This window comes from Bufo gargarizans, chromosome 3, assembly GCF_014858855.1.
Source record: "Bufo gargarizans isolate SCDJY-AF-19 chromosome 3, ASM1485885v1, whole genome shotgun sequence".
Taxonomy (NCBI): Eukaryota; Metazoa; Chordata; class Amphibia; order Anura; family Bufonidae; genus Bufo; species Bufo gargarizans.
The window spans coordinates 196772739-196788304 of NC_058082.1; positions in this window are offsets into that span (position 1 = coordinate 196772739).

Below are 15566 nucleotides of genomic sequence, written 5' to 3' on the forward strand. Positions count from 1 at the left end.
TTCTTTTTCAGGATACGTTTTACATCCAAAAACGCGGCGTGGCGATGGGGTCCAATGTGGCCCCTCGTACGCCAACATATTTATGCGCCATTATGAGGAAGATGTCGTCTATGGGTCCCACCATGCCCAGTATCTTCTGGGCTGGTGGCGGTACATAGACGACATCTTCCTCATCTGGACCGGTACTGAGGAACAATTGTTTGACTTTCACCATTACCTCAATGGGATTGATGGTGAATTACAATTTACTTTGACACATTCCAACATCTCAGTCCAGTTCCTTGACACCAATGTGGAGATTTGTGAAGGCAAGCTTACCACATCATTATATACGAAACCCACTGATAGGAACATGATATTAAGGTATGAAAGCTGCCACCCACGTAGTATGGTAAAACATCTCCCCCACTCACAGTTTTTAAGAGCTAAACGCATTGTGGATAATAATGATACTTTAGAGCAGACGGTAGACAACATGGTCTCTAAATTCAAACAACGGGGTTATCCCAACAAATTACTTATTGAGCAAAAACAGAGAGTGCTGGCTATGGACCGCGACACTGTAATGCGAGGCAAGGCCAACAAAGATAGACCAGAGAGAATTACGTTTATCTCCACGTACACAGAGCATAGTGACTCCATCAGTAAAATCATAAAGAGACACTGGCCCATATTGGGAAGTTGTCTCCAAAAGATACCCGAGTTCCTAACTCCTCTCATGTGCGCTTACCGTCGACCTCGCAATATTAGAGACCAAGTAGTGAGGGCCGATTTGGGTCCAAAAACCAGGACGATACAGACCACATTGGCACCATTGGGCACGGGGTGTTACCCGTGTCTCCATTGTGTCAACTGCGGGTTGATTCAGAGATCTAGGGCATTTGTACACCCCAAGACAGGGCAAGTATTTCCCATTAAATTCCATCTTACTTGCGATACCTCATTCGTTATTTATGTGCTATCTTGTCCATGTGATATTCTATATGTAGGAGAAACATCCACAGACGTGAAAACTAGACTAAACAACCATCGTCATTCAATTAGGAAAGGCCGCAAGGACCTACCAGTCCCAAGACATTTTGGGCTATTTAAACATAAGGAGAAAGATCTTAAGTGTTGGGTCATAGACCATGTTCCAATGCCACGGAGAGGTGGGGACCGGATAGCGTTATTAAAGAAAAAAGAAATGCAGTGGATCCAAACATTAAAAAGCCTTTACTCTGTAGGCTTAAACATTGATTACAGATATGGAGGGATTACGTGAGGATAGCAGTTTGCCCTGATGTAACCTGTATGACCTTTGTGTAAAATCCTATGTATAGTACAGAAACATTGGTTTTATTTTTAAAAAAAATTTATTAACACGATTCATTTCACATTGTCACTAACACACTTCTCACTGTCTTTTTAGACAAATGCGATGCCGAAGATACTGTGGAAGATGGATGAACCTGACAGTGGATGACAAGCCCCAGAATAAATTATTTATTTTTTGATCTGCTAATCTAGTTTGATTCATACGATTTTATATTTTCTTGTGCAGCCCAAACGTCTGTTCCATCCAGGTGTAATATGCATTAATAGGGGAATGGATCTAGTTTTGTATAGATTATCCTTATGTGGATAGCGCTCTGATATAATGAGGAGTACCCTCTTAGTTGCTTAAAGAAGCCGGGTTTGATCCCATGGGGCCAACGACACTGACGTGCCGGGGACCGGTGTGGGATCTCAGGATGTGCGTTCATCGTTTTGGACAAAGACGTTGACGCATACCACCTGCTGTATTGTGGCAAGTGACCACAGCAACTGATACTATAGAATGCTTTCTATCATTATGATTTGTAATGAAGATCCTTCCTGGACAGGATTCCCTTAACCAATATGGTGGACATAGGGTGGTATGAGCAGAGCGCAGGCGCCGCCTGCTGCTGACATCGGTGGGCGTCATTAAGGTGCGGCTGATGTCATCAGTGAGCGGCGACGTGGCGCTTGGATGCGGCCTCCTCCGATGACGCTGACAGGCTGGAACATGCGCATTGGACTGCACAGGACGCGCCGATCGACGCTACAGTATATGTGGGCTCCATCCGTCTATCAGGTTAAAATTCATCAATCCTTTATATTGTTGCACTTGGCTACCGTTTCAGCTGATGTACTAATGTTATGATAATTAGCTACAGGTGCAAATAATTGTGTATTCTTCGGTATTTCTTTTAACTAGTGCACATTTTTGATTTTTTGTCATTTTATTTAGCACAGGTCACTTGATATCATATTAATGAAATGTATTTTTGTACCGACATATATCATGCACAGATACTATTTGTAAAGTACCGATTATGTGATTATATTGATTGTATATATGACACACCTATATATGTTTGCTATGTACTGTTCACCAATGCTTGAGAAAGGCTCAGTTGGAGCCGAAACGTTGCTTTGCCATAGATGGGTGAATAAACTAAGATTTTCTTCACGAATTGCTGGGAGTGCAGTCCAATTTTTGTATCTATATATATATATATATATATATATATATATATATATATATAAATTCTCATGATAAATTCCTCCTTGTTTGTATATCAATATGCTTTTATTTGCATACTAATAATAAAATGATGGCATCCATAGCATGTTCATGTTTTATTTTTGACATTCTTCTTTAACTTTTATCTGACTCATGTTTGCAGCTTAGAATCATCAACATGTTGATGGTACTGACAAAACATGCATTACACAAAAATAAGAGTATTGGCAGATTAATTTAAAGAATCCTTAAATGTGGTTTTTAAAATCAATATTGATGAGTGCTGACAAAACTATACTATTGTTCTTTGATTTGAAACACATGTTCCAAGGAATCCTCAGTCATTTCACAGTTCATCAGTCATGCTAAAATGTTCTGTTAGAATAAAAACATTGTGCATATGTAAAGATTGCAATTTTACTATAAATCTTAGTAAACGTTATTCTAACATAATGCTATAGAGTTAAACAAATGTTACTTGAAGAGGTAGTTTGCAGTCTACACAGGAAGCAAACCTTCTGCCTTTGTGACATCACCATGGTGTGGCATGCTATGTTTTAGGGAAATAGAAATTAGAGGATTAAAGAGTATCTTTAAAACCCTTAGGGAAAACCCTTTTGATTCAGTATACTACATTTTTTGCGGCCAAATTTTAGTTAAATTCCTAATGAATCCAATTTGTTTAAAATTTATTTGCTTATCTCAAATAGCAAACTTGCTATGGTCATTCCCCTAGCAAAACCAGTTACATCTAGAATTGCAGTGAGGGGGATGAAATGGATATGCCTTCTCAAGGTAATTTATTGAATGTACCTTGAGAAATTATGATAGAGGTCAAAGAAAAATCCTTTCTTCAGTATGCATGTTCTGACAAGGAGGAAAAATAGGAAAAGACTGAGGGACAAAGGATATGAGCTCACATAAGAGGAGTTAAAAATGATTGACATAATGAATTACAACATAGATAACTTAAATAAACCAAATATACCAATGCCCACTAGATGGCAGAAAAGTATGATAAGTATAAAACCAATATTGGAGCCTCCACAAACATAAGGTATAGGGCAAAGATCTGCACCTGTTCTGTGCTTAGAGCCGTTGAGCTGGTTTGGGATCAGTTGAGTCGCTATGTAAAGGCTCGTAACTCTGTACCCCAGAACCTCAATGACCTAAGGGCCGTCCTTCAAGAAGAGTGGGATGCCATGTCTCAGCAGGCAATAAGTCAACTTATGAACAGCAGGAGAAATGGTTGTCAAGCTCAGGGCCGTCTTTAACATGGGGCAAAAGGGGCAGCTGCCCCGGGCCCAGTTGCTCCTTGGGGGCCCAAGGCAGCTGCCTCTTGAGCCCCGCTGGCCAGTGGTATAGCATGGGGGGGGCGTTGCCCCGGGCGCAAAATTCCAGGGGTGCTAGCAGGGCCGCACTGCCAATTAGGCAAAGTGAGGCGATGTTCCCAGGTGGCGCAACCCTGGTGACAAGTGGGGGTGGCGGCAGGGCACAGGGAGGTTAGCGCTTCCATTGTGGAGGCACTCATCTCCATAGTCATCTGTATCGCCATCCTCAGGACAGCAATACAGATAGATGTGCTGCGGCAGGGCAGGTAAGGGAGAGGCGTCACCCTTCCCCGTTCCTCAGATAGGCTGCAGGCCTAGTGCCCCAGATAGTGCATCAGAAAAAAAGGCAGTATTTATATTACTACCAAGGAACACCTCTTGTGGCCACTCATCATAATTAAAGTTTACTACTCTATGAGGTGTGTGGATTTTTTTGTTTTTGTTTGTTTGTTGTGGTGGAGGGCGTTATTGCATGTTAGGGTGTGGGAAGGCGGGATACAGGGGGCCGAAGTAAATTCTTACCCAGGGTCCAATGAATATTAAAGATGGCCCTGGTCAAGCTATAATTGAAGCTCAAGGCCACATGACAAGTTATTGAGACACTGGAATTTCTTGGGGGGTATAACCACTATTGTTGTGTTGGCTTTTGTTTCAATAAGTTGCTTGAGATGAGGAAATCACCATTGCATGCTTCTTAAATGCCCTATTTTCATAATATAACATCACTGTAGCGTAAACTTTATGTTTTTCATAAATTTCACCCAAAAGCCAAATATTTCTAACTTTTTGTGAGTAGTGTATGTCTTCTGAGAGCAGCCACGGATTTGTGTGTAAATTTGTACCACTTTCTCCACTTAGTATCCATACAGTTGTTAAAAAGACATGCTTGCCACCTGTAAACCTTATCCAGCATGCCCACTTTTTTAGGCATTTTTCAAAACTAATAAATGCAGAGGAAAATTGTGCAAATGTTTTATGCAGCATTTAACCCCTTTGCTACCAGCACCATACATGTATGGCTCTGGAGCGATATGACAAACATGGCGCCTGCTGGCGTGTGCAGTGGGCACCATGGCCAAAGGGTTCCGCTGCTACAAACAGCAGATAGAAGTGGCTAATGCCGATCATGATAATTAAAGCCTTTAGATGCCATGATTAATTGTGATCACATCATCTAAAGGGTGAAATACCCGGAAGGTATGGTTCCAGGCTTCTTACCAGCATCTTCTACAGCCAATGAGGATGTGGTAATTGGATTCAATAAGCTGGGTTTGTCTGAAGAGATCTAGAGTATTGAAGCTGCAATTCTTATTTTGGCCAGCAGGTGGCAGGCAAACTTAAGAAATTAGTAATTCTCCTCTCATCATGGATCTATAAGAACCATGATGGTTCAGAATTTTTTTAAAAAAAAACAATGAGTTTTGTAGTCTCAAATATGAGCTACAATACCATAAAAAATAAAAAAGCTCTTAAAAAATATGTAAATTATAATCATTCCCCTTTCCATAGAATAAAAAAATAAATACAAAAATAATACAAAATATAAACATCATGGGCATCACCTTGTCTGAAAATGCCCATGCTATTAAAATTTAAAAATATTTTTCCAATATGGCGAATGGCGTAACTGAAAAAAGTGTCAAAATGGCTGATCAAAAAGTTACGCAAACCCCAAATAAAAACTATAGATTGTCCTGAAAAAATTTGCCCCCAAAAGCTCAGTAGATTTCTTTGCAAACTTTCCTGGCAAAATGTACACTGCTGACGCAGTTACCTAAAGGTGTGCAAAGAATTTTGAAACAGATGACAACAATTATCAATCTTCTTTCCTTGGCTTTAGTATCATTTTGTCCATTTAAAATGCAATATTTTGGTGGATATGAGAAGTTATGGTCTACATGTAGTTCTTAAATGATTACTACAGTGAAACGAAAAGAACAAATCTGTATTTGAAATCTGTGGGTATTGGAATCTAAGTAATATAAGCTCTTCATAGAAGGTCATCATGTGTTTTATTGCTACAAATACTTGAGCACAATATTGCAACACAATATTTGTGGTGAATTAATATATTTTATAATTATGTTTGACAGTACAAAGCAGAGCAAGTTATTCTACCTCCAAAAAATAAGACATCAAATATTTGCAGGAAATCTGTACTTAATAGACTTACGTCAAAATCATTTCCTTTTGAAGAGTTTGATACTTGCTGTCTATGCAGTTGTTTTGGATAATTTCTGCATGTGTTATCTTTCAGTTTTAATAGATTCTTTCACGTCAAAAAATTATGCTGTTAAAAGGGTTTTCCAACATTTTACTACCGAGTACCTATCCTATGGGTAGGTCATCAGTATTGGATCAGTGGGGGTCCGACACCTGGGACCCCTGCCTATTAGATGTTTGAGAAGGCAGCAGTGCTCATAGTAGTGCAGTGGCCTTCTTTCAGTTTTTCCTAGGCCAGTGATGACATGTTCATTGGTCACATGGCCTGGGAGTCAAATGAATGGGGCTGAGCTACGACACCAAGCATAGTTGCAATACAATGTATGGCTCTGTGCTTAGTGAGTACGGATAAGGCAGCGGCGCTCATAGGTACTGATCAGGTACTGATGACTTATCCAGAGGATAGGTCATCAGTAGTAAAATGTTGGAAAAAACGTTGAAATTTGTCCTTACTAATGTGCTTAATACGTTGTTAAGCCAAATAATGATCATGGCATCAATATATTTATATTAACAAAATAAATGAAATTGCATTTTATGAAAATATAATATTAATTTACATCATAGTCTTTTATGTATACATATATTTATTTTTAACTGGTTAATAGCCACCCACAAACTATAAACATTCAAGCAATTGCGTTTAGCTCTCCAACAATGTTTCTGAAGAGTTGAAAGTTGCAGAGGGAAGCTGGTTTTCAGTGAGAAGGCAGAGATGATTTATTACCATTTCTACCTTCCCCATTGCGGCATATGCAGCCATTGATAAGCACTGTGGATACAGATCAGGAAATGTCCACTCCACTTCTTGTTCTAGTCCTAGCAATCATGTCATTGATGTCTCTTTTCCTGCTGGATTTATTGAGTATTTGTTTACACTATTTCACCACTGTATCTGGTCCTCCCTTGATTAGTCCATATGTAGCCCCTCCCCTCTTGGTCACACCTGATTGAGCACTGAGTGGTATAAATCTAAGATCCATGGTCTTCCAGACCTTGGTCTTTCCACATGCAACTCTTTAAGTGCACAGACTGAATTATACCAGAATTGAACCAGAGGGGACCACAGGTAATTAGACATAGTCAATGCGAACAATGTTTAAATTTTTCCTCTTAGTCCTCCTACTTTTCCACAACCTCCTGAAATACCCCCACATCCATTCACCTAGCAAGGAACTATTCATCTCTTCTTCCATCTTACCTTCTCATCTGATAGCTTGCACAAACCTGTTTGCAAACATAAAACACTTCCTTCAAAAACACACACAGACACCTCATGCCCTCTCTTATTCTCACCTATTAACACTTTCTCTGCTTCTCCTTACTGCTGGTGATATCTCTCCAAATCCAGGACCCCCTCAGCAAATCCCCACCATCACCTCCATGTCCCACTACAAATCTCTTTCTACAAATTCCTGCAACCCCTTAAACCTAATTACCATTCCTCTGACCCCTGCCCCTTTGGCTCCTCTTGCAGGAGCATTATGGAACGCGCGCTCTGTCCGTAACAAACTGTGGTACATTCACAAACTCTCTCAAAACCTTTCCTTTCTGGGTCTCACAGAAACATGGCTGACACCCTCAGACACCTCCTCCCCTGCTGCACTCTCTTATAGTGAATTTCAATTCAGTCACACCCCCCGCCCCGGCTGCAAACATGGTGGAGGAGTTGATATTCTCCTATCAGACACCTGCTCCTACAGCCCAACTTCACTGCCACACTCCATTACGCTCACCTCATTTGAAGTACACTCTGTTCGCATCTACTCTCCCTCCAACCTTCAAGTAGCTGTCATTTACCGCCCTCCAGGCCCAGCCACCATCTTTCTTGACCACTTCAACACCTGGCTACTACACTTTCTTTCTGCCGACATCCCCACTATCATCATGGGTGACTTCAACATCCCTATTGACACATGCCACTCGGCCACCTCTAAACTCCTGTCACTCTCTTCCTCCTTCGGCCTATCACAGTGGTCTTCAGCTCCCACCCACAGAGATGGTCACACTCTGGATCTGATCTTTACCCGCTTTTGCTCCCTATCTAACCTTTCTAACTTGCCTCTCCCCCTATCCGACCACAACCTACTCACCTTCTCTTCACTGGTCTCTTCTGTAGCCCCCCCGGTCCACACACCAGCACACCCCCGCAGGAACCTTAAACATCTCGACTTTCGCTTGCTTTCTGACTCTCTTCTCCCACTCTCTACCATCTGTTGCCTCCAAGACCCAGAAGCTGCTACCTCCCTATACAACACCACAATAAGTACAGCTCTGGACACTGTTGCCCCCTCACACATAACAAAATCCGGAAAATCAACAGACAACCCTGGCACACCAACCTGACCAAGAAACTCAGACAAGCTTCCAGGGCTGCTGAGCGACGATGGAAAAAATCCCCTTCTATAGATAATTTCACTGCATACAAGCAATCCCTTCTCATATTCAAATCCTCACTCGCTGATGCAAAACAGGCCTACTTCTCATCTCTCATACCTTCCCTGTCAGACAGCCCTAAACAACTTTTTAGCACTTTTAACTCCATTCTCTGTCCCCCAGCACCCCCACCCTCTCCTCTCTTCTCAGCTGAGGACTTTGCCAAATATTTCAAACAAAAGATAGTCCACATCAGAGAAAGCTTTACTACACAGTCCCCACAGACCCTCTACACAACTGCTCGGTCCTCTCCCCCCAAAACCCACTTCTCCACCATTACAGAAGAAAAACTCTCCACTCTACTCTCCAGATCACATCTCACCACCTGTGCACTTGACCCGATCCCATCCCACATCATCCCTAACCTCACCGCAGTGTTTATCCCAGCCCTAACTCATCTCTTCAATCTATCACTAAACTCTGGTGTCTTCCCCTCTGCTTTTAAACATGCTACCATTACACCCATCCTCAAAAAGCCTTCACTTGACCCATCTTCCTTGTCCAGTTATCGCCCCATATCACTTCTTCCGTATGCCTCAAAGCTACTTGAACAACATGTCCATTCAGAACTGTCCTCCCACCTCTCCTCCTGCTCCCTCTTTGACCGCCTACAATCCGGCTTCCGAACCCACCACTCGACCGAGACTGCCCTTACCAAAGTCACCAATGACCTACTGACAGCCAAAACCAAGAAACAATACTCTGTCCTCCTTCTTCTTGACCTGTCCTCTGCCTTCGACACGGTCGACCACTCCCTTCTGTTGCAAACTCTCTCATCTCTTGGCATCACTGACCTGGCTCTCTCGTGGATCACATCATACCTCACAGACCGGACGTTTAGCGTCTCCCACTCCCGCACCACCTCCTCGTCTCATGCCCTCTCTGTTGGTGTCCTGCAAGGCTCTGTCCTAGGACCCCTGCTCTTCTCAATCTACACTTTTGGCCTGGGACAGCTCATAGAGTCCCATGGCTTTCAGTATCACTCCTATGCTGATGACACACAAATCTACCTCTCTGATCCAGACATCACCACCTTACTATCAAGAATCCCACAATGTCTATCTTCTATATCATCCTTCTTCGCCTCTCGCTTTCTTAAACTTAACATGGATAAGACAGAATTCATAATCTTTCCCCCATCTTGTTCAACCCCCCCAACAGACCTATCTATCACGATCAATGGCTGCACATTATCCCCAGTCAACAAAGCCCGCTGCCTTGGAGTGACCTTAGATTCTGCCCTTTCCTTCCGACTGCACATCCAAGCCCTTTCCACCACCTGCCGCCTCCAACTCAAAAACATCTCCTGCATCCGTGCTTTCCTTAACTTCGAATCTGCGAAAATGCTCGTACATGCCCTCATTATCTCCCGCCTAGACTACTGCAACATTCTCCTCTGTGGCCTTCCATCTAGCACCCTCGCACCCTTCCAATCTATCCTCAACTCTGCTGCCCGACTAATCCACCTCTCACCTTATTACTCCTCTGCCTCTCCCCTCTTCCAATCCCTTCACTGGCTCCCCATTGCCCAACGAATCCACTTCAAAGTACTGACAAACGCATACAAGGCCGTCCATAACCTGTCCCCTCCCTACATCTCTGAGCTACTCTCCCGATACATCCCCACATGCACTCTCCGATCCTCACAAGACCTCCTTCTCTCCTCTCCTCTTATCGCCTCTTCCCACAATCGACTCCAAGATTTCTCCCGTGCATCCCCCATACTCTGGAACTCGCTACCCCAACATATCAGACTCTCACCTACAGTGGAATCCTTCAAAAGAAACCTGAAAACCCACCTCTTCAGACAAGCCTACAACCAATGACCCTGCTGCCTCTATACCGCCATGACCAACTTAACCCGCACCTACTGTGTCCTTCTCCCATACCATGTAGATTGTAAGCCCTCACGGGCAGGGCTCTCTCGCCTTCTGTACCAGTTTGTAACTCATCTTGTTTATGATTAGTACAATTGTCTGTGTTATGTATGTGCACCGCTTATCATATGTACAGCGCTATGGAATGAATGGCGCTTAAATAATAAATAATAATAAAATAATAATAAGGTGCCAGGTAACTGTGGGAGGAGAAATCAACCATAAAAAAATATAAATTTGCCTCCAAAGGTCTTATATGACACTATGGGTGGGCACAGTGTGTAAAAAAAAAAAAATGAAGAGGAAACAAAAATAATAAAAAAATAACATTAAAAAATAACACCTTTAACCCCTTAAGGACTCAGCCCTATTTCACCTGGCCATTTTTTGCAAATCTGACCAGTGTCACTATAAGTGCTGATAACTTTAAAACGCTTTGACTTATCCTGGCCATTCTGAGACTGTTTTTTCGTCACATATTGTACTTCATGACACTGGTAAAATGAAGTAAAAAATAATAATTTGTATTTATAAAAAAATACCAAATTTACCAAAAATGTATAAAAAAAATAGCAAATTTCCAAGTTTCAATTTCTCTACTCCTATAATACATAGTAATACTTTCAAAAATAGTTATTACCTTACATTCCCCATATGTCTACTTCATGTTTGGATCATTTTGGGAATGATATTTTATTTTTTGGGGATGTTACACGGCTTAGAAGTTTAGAAGCAAATCTTTACCAATCCAATTTTTATGGACCAGTTAAGGTTTGAAGTCACTTTACGAGGCTTACATAATAGAAACCACCCATCCATTCTATAAATTCCCCCCTCAAGGTATTCAAAACTAATTTTACAAACTTTGTTAACCCTTTAGGTGTTACACAAGAATTAATGGAAAATAGAGATACAATTTCAAAATTTCACTTTTTTCGCAGATTTTCCATTTTAATAATTTTTTTTACAGTTACAAATCCAGGCTTAACAGCCAAACCATACTCAATATTTATGGCCCTGATTCTGTAGATAACAGAAACACCCCATATGTGGTCGTAAACCACTGTACTGGCACACGGCAGGGCACAGAAGAAAAGGAATGCCATGCGTTTTTTGGAAGGCAAGTTTTTCTTTTTCTTTTGACACCATGTCCCATTTGAAGCCCCCCTGATGCAAACTCCAAAAAAGTGACCCCATTTTAGAAACTATGGGATAGGGTGACAGTATTGTTGGTACTAGTTTAGGGTACATATGATTTTTGGTTGCTCTATATTACACTTTTTGTGAGGAAAGGTAACAAAAAATAGCTGTTTTGGCACCGTTTTATTTTTTATTTACAACATTCATCTGATAGGTTAGATCATGTGATATTTTTATAGACCAGGTTGTCACAGACGCTGCGATACCTAATATGTATACTTTTTCTTTTTATTTATGTAAGTTTTATACAATGATTTCATTTTTGAAGGAACAAAAATCATGTTTTAGTGTTTCCATAATTTTTCAGTTTTTGGGAGATTACCTTGGGTAGGGTATGATTTTTGCAGGATGAGATGACAGTTTTATTGGCACTATTTTGGGGTGCGTGTGACTTTTTGATCGCTTGCTATTACACTTTTTGTGATATAAGGTGACAAAAAATGGTTTATTTAGCGCAGTTATTTTTATTTTTTACGGTGTTCATCTCAGGGGTTAGGTCATGTGATATTTTTATAGAGCCGGTCGATACGGACACTGCGATACCTAATATGTATACTTTTTATTTATTTATGTAAGTTTTACACAATAAACAGCTTTTTTTAAACCAAAAAAATTATGTTTTGGTGTCTCCATATTCTGAGCCATAGTTTTTTTATTTTTTGGGCGATTGTCTCAGGTAGCGGCTCATTTTTTGCGGAATGAGGTGATGGTTAGATTGGTACTATTTTGGTGGGCAAACGCCTTTTTGATCGCTTGCTGTTGTACTTTTTGTGATGTAAGGTGACAATTTTTTTTTTTATTTAGCGTAGTTTTTATTTTTTACGGTATTCATTTGAGGGGTTAGGTCATGTGATATGTTTATAGAGCCGGTCGATATGGACACTGTGATACCTAATATGTATTCTTTTTTTTTCCCCTATTCTTAACCAATTTTTTTTAAACTTTATTTGGGTAAAATTACGTTTTTGTTTATTTTTACTTGAAACTTTAAATTTTTGGGGGGTAAAACTTTCTTTTTTCAACTTTTTTTCACTTTATTTTTGTCCTACTTTGGGACTTGAACTTTTGGGGGTATAATCCCCTTTACAATGCTTTCCAATACTTCTGTATTGGAATGCATTGGCTGTATGAGTAATACTGTGTGTATTACTCACACAGCTTCCGAGCCTGTGAGATCCAGGGCATTGCGCTACCTTCCATGACATCGGGTCCCCCCTACAGCCGCATGGGGACCCGATGGCACCGCTGATCACCGCCACAAACATCAGGTAAAGCCGCAAACCGCAGGTCTGAATTGACCTGCGGTTTGCTGCCATCGCCGATGCGGGGGCCTCACATGACCTCCCCCTGGTGTTGTGACAGGATGCCCGCTGAATGATTTCAGCGGACATCCTGTTCCGATTAACCCCCACCGCGCCGCAATGTAGTTTTAAAGTTAGGACGTACCGGTACATCATGGGTCCTTAAGGACTCGGCAAACATGGCGTACCGGTACGTCCTAAGTCCTTAAGGTGTTAAGCAACACAACCATGAACTATATACACTGCCTGTCCCCAAAAAAAGTTGCCACCAAAAAAAAAGCCTATAGCTTGGATTATGGAATGCATTCGCTGTGGCATTGTTTCGATAAGTTTCTGCAATGTCACAAGATTTATTTCCATCCAGTGTTGCATAGATTTTTCACCAAGATCATTGATGATGGTAGAGTCTGACCGCTGCACAAAGCCTTCTCCAGCACATCCCAAAGATTCTCAATGGGGTTAAGGTCTAGCCTCTGTCGTAGCCAATCCATGTGTGAAAATGATGTCCCAAGCTCCCTGAACCACTCTTTCACAATTTGAGTCCGATGAATCGTGGCATTGTCATCTTGAAATATGCCCATGCCATCATGGAAGAAAAAATCCATTCATGGAATAACCTGGTCATTCAATATGTTCAGGTAGTCAGTTGACCTCATTCTTGGAGCACATACTGTTGCTGAACCTAGACCTGACCAACTGCAGCGACCCCAGATTATAGCACTGCCCCTACAGGCTTGTACAGTAGGCACTAGGCATGATGGGTGCATCACTTTATCTGCCTCTCTTCTTACCCTGATGTGCCCATCACTCTGGAACAGGGTAAATCTGGACTCATCAGACCAGATGACCTTCTTCCATTGCTCCAGAGTCCAATCTTTATGCTCCCTAGCAAATTGAAGCCTTTTTTTTCTGTTTTGCCTCACTAATTAGTGGTTTTCTTACGGATACCTAGCTGTTTAGTCCTAATCCCTTGAGTTCACTTGACACTGTGCATGTGGAAGTGCTCTTACTTTCACTATTAAACATAGCCCTGAGTTCTACTGTTGTTTTTCTTCGATTTGATTTCACCAAACGTTTAAGTGATCGCCGATCACCATCATTCAGGATTTTTTTCCCGCCACATTTCTTCCTCGAATACGATGGGTCCCCACGATCCTTCCAGTTTTTAATAATGCGTTGGACAGTTCTTAACCCAATTTTAGTAGTTTCTGCAATCTCCCTAGATGTTTTCAATGCTTGATGCATGCCAATGATTTGACCCTTCTCAAACAGACTAACATCTTTTCCACGACCATGAGATGTGTCTTTCGACATGGTTGTTTAAGAAATGTTTAAAATTTGCTATTCGAATATTCGCGCTCAACACTAGTTGAGCAGGTGGCAGGCCAACATAAGAAATTAGCAATTCTCCTCTCATCATGGATCTATAAGAACCATGATGGTTCAGAATAAAAATAAAAAAATAAAAAAAAATTGTAGCCACTGTTGTTGGCTTTTGTTTCAATAAATTGTTTGAGATGAGGAAATTACTATTGCATGCTTCCATCTAAATGCCCTACTTTCTGTCATGGAAGGTAACATAAGGGAAGGAAACCGCAAAGCAAACAAAACTACTGAGTAGACCCCAAAGGCTAGAGAACAAAGGGGTCACCTCCTACAGACACAGAAGGAAAAAGGGAAAAGAACTTATCTTTAGATGAGTTGGAGCAGACATTCCACCAAAACTTCCAGCACACAAACAAGGAAGAACTATAACTCGCAAAGGCTATAGGGAGAGGGAGGAATAAATAGCCTCCCCAATGACCAAACAAACCGCACCTGATAGGAGGTGGGATTCTGTTCAAACCCAAAACAAAACAAACTGACAGATCGAATCACGTGCACCAACTCTGACAGATCGTCTCAGAACACCCACAGGGCAAGGCGTGACAGTACCCTCCCCCCCTTCATCCAGGTGTGCCCTGTGAAAGGCATTAACAAGGTGGCTAGCGTTAACATCGGTAGCTGGAACCCACATTTTTTCCTCAGGACTGTATCCCCTCCAATGCACCAGGTACTGAAGATAACCACAAAGAACACGTGAGTTGAGAATTCTGGAGAAGGAGGAGGCAAAAGAGATGGTTCCGCAGGTTCCACATATTTCTTCAACAAGGACCTGTGAAACACATTATGGATCTTCCAGACCTTCGGAAGTTCCAGACAAAATGCCACCGGATTGACAATGGCCGAGATTTTGTAAGGGCCAATAAATCTTGGACCCAATTTCTAAGAGGGTACCTTCAGCTTAATGTTTTTAGTGGACAACCACACCAAATCACCCACACACAGGTCCGGACCAGTCATACCTCTCTTGTCAGCCACCCGTTTATATCTTTCACCCATTTTTTTCAAATTACTTGAATCTTCCGCAAGATAGATGACAAAGAGGAAGAGAATCTCTCCTCTTCTGGTATCCCAGAAGATTCGGTCCCAGAAAAAGTACCAAACTGAGGGTGAAAACCATATGCGCCAAAAAATGGTGACTTATCAGTTGACTCCTGCCTACGGTTGTTCAAGGCAAACTCAGCTAAAGACAAGAACGAGGACTACTCATCCTGATTCTCAGCGACAAAACACCTCAAATAGGTCTCCAGGTTTTGGTTAGTGCGCTCAGTTTGACCATTCTACT